Below are 4,371 nucleotides of genomic sequence, written 5' to 3' on the forward strand. Positions count from 1 at the left end.
CGGGGTGGGCTCGGAAGCTTTGGAGCCACTTCGGCCGGATCAAAGTGGGAACCCAGTCCAGAGCTCCGGATTGGATCCCTGGCATCCAAAGCGGCTGGATCCAAAGCCAGATGGAATAGCTGCCTGCTCACACAGGCCTGCTGTCTAGCCAGGTCTTTAAAACCTCCAAGGATAGAGATTCTAGCACCTCTCTGGGTAATCTGTTCCTGTGTTTCACTACCCTCATAGTGAGATTTTTTTTCCCTAATATCTAACCTAAACTTCTCTTGCTGCAACTTGAGTCCTTTGCTTCTTGTTCTATCATCTACCACCACTGAGAACAGTCCAACTCCATCCTCTTTGGAACCACCCTTCAGGGAGTTGAAGGTTGTTATTAAATTCCCTCTCAGTATCCTTTTCTCCAGACTAAATAAGCCCAGTTCCCTCAGTCTCTCCTCACAAGTTATAAGTCCCAGACCCCAAACCATTTTTGCTGCCCTCCACTAGACTTTCTCCAGTTTGTCCACATCCTTTCTGTAGTGGGGGTCCCAAATCTGAACACAGTACTCCAGATGTGACTTCACCCATGCAGCATAGAGGGTAATGATCACTTCCCTTGATCTGCTGGCAACACTCTTACCAATGCAGTCCAGTATGCCATTAGCCTTCTTGGCTCATATTCATCTTCTTGGCCACTGTAGCCCCCAGGTTCTTTTCTGCAGAGCTGCTACCCACGCAGTCAGCTCCCAGCCTGTACCAGTGTATGGGGTTGTTCCATCCTTACTGCAGGACTTTGCACTTGTCCTCACTGAATCTCATGAGATTTCTTTTGGTCCAATCCTCCAATTTGTCTAGGTCACTGAATCCTAGCCCTGCCCTCCAGCATATCTACTACTCCCACCAGCTTGGTGTCATCTGCAGACTTGCTGAGGGTATACTCTATGTCATCTTCCAAATAGTTGATGAAGACATTGAACAAAACCGGCCACAGGACTGACCCCTGGTACTGCGCATTCAGTTAGTCCTTTCTTAAGGACACAGTAAATTAAATGTGCAGTATGTAAGGCATATTAATAAACATGTAGAGGCACCCAGTGACCTCTACTGATTTATACCAGCTAGGGGAATCAGCCCTTCCATCTTCATTGTCTACAATCCAGTACTTAACTGCCAAGACCCAGTCCTGAACACCCAACCTAGAGGGTGACCCACCAACCATAAGCCATAAGCCCACCAACCATAAGCTCAGCCCCACCAGGTCACAGCTCATGGGCAAAGGTGGATTGGCAAGGAAAGGGTCCTCAATGGGAAAAGACCTCCTGTGGCTGGTCCCTCATTGGCCTGGGGCTCCTTGTTGCTGATTGGATCCTCCCACCTATATAAGCCTTTCTGCTTCATGTGGAAGCTGTCTGAAAAACAAGACTCTTAATACCCTTGGACTGCCCTATTGTGTCCTTGCTTCTGTACCTGATTCCAGATCTGACCACTCATTGCTGATCCTGCCTGGACTTGTATGCAGAAGATACTCATACCTTCCTCCATATCTTTTAGAACCTTTCTTTCTTTTTACCACTTCAAGAAGTCCTCTGCATGCTCCTAGGCTAGGCAACAAGGGACCAGCTCCACAACTGAACAGTCTGAGGAACCATGAAAGAGGACAATCATTTGGTCTTGGAATTCCCTGCAAACTTGCTCACCTGTCAGGTCAGGCCTCTCTTGGTCTGCTATCTGGTACTGTGTAAACCAATACAGCCTGGTCCATGGGTGGGTTGTCAGCGACTAAACCACTGCCCCCACCTGGGCAAGCCTGGGTAAGGAGGGTGTGCTGACATCTAGCTGGACTAAAAACAAAACCTGTTAAGGGCAGATGAGCTTCCTGTGAGCCAGTGGCCATGCATAACTGGAGAGAAGATGGGCACCACTAGGTCCCTCTGCCCAAAGAATCACCAATGATACAAAGCAACTCAACTAACCACATTGAAGGTGGGTTGTTACAGCATCTACGGTGCCCCAACAGTTGCAGCAGCCTTGAGATTGGCTTGACTTGCTCACCTGAGTTGTTAGAAATTTCTCAGGGGGACTCGGAGATTTGATTGCTTCAAAAGTCTCATATTAATCCAACAACAGATTTCTGGTCCCAGTGATCTGAGTTTCCTGCTACAGCTGCCCACATAAGATCATCTTAAGAGTTTTTATTGTGATCTGCAGTGCTACTTGCAAGACTTCTCAACTTTGATTTATGCTGAACAAAGACTTCCAGCCAAGCCAAGCCATGTGGCTTCATTAAATGATCAAATTAGGATTAGGATGAAGCCAAGCTACTTTCACTGATGACTTGCTTAGCATTATTTCAATCCTAATCACTAGAGACCAAAAATAATCATGCGTTCTATCCCTCACACTCACAGCAGCATTATATCTAGGGCAGATGGTGGCCTTCTCAAGCTGTGCAGCTGACACTTACAATAGTAGGAATGGATGGGCGTCCGTCTTCTCTTGGGACCTTCAATTAGACCTTCAAGTTCTTTAGTGTAGCATATTTAAAAAATGCTGCAGTCAGTCATGGGCTTTATAATTGCTCCTTTTTTATCTGTGGATATGTTTGGTCACTCAGTATTGTTTCATTCTATAGCAGCCCCTGCTCAATAAACTTCTTGGCGTATTTAAAACACAGCAGTCTAAACCCAACCATACTTTGCCACCTGAGACCAAAAACCTGGAGTCCTTGACTCATTAAAAGCAAGATGCAATTACAGCCAGTGCTGACTGCCTCCCCCTCCTATTCAGTGCCCATGTCTGAAGCTCTTTCCTTTGTGAGCTCTAATGCGTGTTTAATGTGCATCTTAATTATTTGATTACAATGGCGTAATTATATAATTGTAATGTATTGTGCATGCTGGCTGGAAGGAGACTGGAGACATTCAGTGAGTGACGCTGGGTAAACAGAATAACAACAACATCAAGAAACAGAATAAATGTAATGAGATGATAATTTGGGAATGTTTAAAGAAATGGGCACTTTGGAAAATAAAGTGTTTGGTCCTTTTCTTTTTTTAATTTTTTCTCATCCCTTGATCAGCACAAATTGTCGCTTTTGTTTCCAAAATGAAAGACACAATGTCCTGTACTAGCAGATTTTGACTCAGGAAAAAATTCTGGCACCTCACATGGTTTAACCAATATTAACTTGATACCCACTTAATATCCCACCTAATAACCCACTTGATACCCACTGAAGTTGATACCCACTTAATACCCACTTTCTGTCAAGTGCCAACCATTGTTTCTGGAATCCAGAGTACAGCTCCATATGTTAGGATGCCAATGTAAATGTGATGGAGTCAGTTGCACTGCTTTAGGCAGGAGTGGATAACAGGCAGGCTCATTATCTCCATTAACAGTTAAAGTCAATGTTATGCCCCTCAAGTCCATATGGATTGACCATCTACGCTGTCAATCCCTGAACTAAAGCCCTACCAGGTGTCCAGACTGGCTTTGTCAGCAATCCTGAACTTCAGAAACCACAACTGATCCTGCCACCACTTGCTTTTTCACCCTCCCTCCCTGTGGGGCATGTGGGACTTACCCAGGCCTGCAGACCTCAAACATAAAAAGTCCACCAACAGCAGTCCAACCATTCCTTGTTCCTGACTCCATTCCTGGTGCACCCCACTTCCTGTCTCTACAGGCTGGAAGAAGAGACAAGTACTCTCCAGCTCCATACATAAAAGGTTTCTACAAGGGAATGTGGGATACAAATTAGTGCCCTCTCCAAAAATCAGCAGCACAATGTAGATGTTTTTTGTGTAGGCTACAAGGTGCAATATACATTCAGAAAAATGGTTAGTGTATCTTGCGGTAGGTGAGAGCAACTTCAAAGTTAATCCTTACTATCAGTATAGACATACTCTCAGATACTAGAAAAAAACGTCAGTAGAACAGAATGTCTGCTGAAGCCAATGAGGTTTTACAACCGACTTCAACAAGCTTTGGGTTTGTCTGGTACTATCCAAAATAGGAGCACTGCTTTCTCAGGTTCTGGGTAGATCCTATACCTAGGGCTGTGCGAAATTTCACTGGGTGTTTCATTTTGAAGCTGTTTTGATGTGTTTCAAGCTCGAAAAAATGAAACAGCAAAATCAAATGAAACAAAAAGCATCAAAACAGCTTCAAAATGAAATGAGACTACTCAAAACATTTTGAAAGTTTTGAAATGTTCAAGTTTCGAAGCAGCCCTGTGGTGGGAGGCAGGGGAGAGCCAGGGCTGTGCTCTGAGTGGCTCCGCAGCCCCATGTAGCTCAGCCCAGCGAGGAGCACAACCCTGGCTCTTTCCCACCTCCCGCCACAGGCTACACTCGGTGGGGCTGGCACAGCCGGCCCGGGGGGCGCGGC

This window comes from Alligator sinensis, unplaced genomic scaffold, assembly GCF_000455745.1.
Source record: "Alligator sinensis unplaced genomic scaffold, ASM45574v1 scaffold1086_3, whole genome shotgun sequence".
Lineage (NCBI taxonomy): Eukaryota > Metazoa > Chordata > Crocodylia > Alligatoridae > Alligator > Alligator sinensis.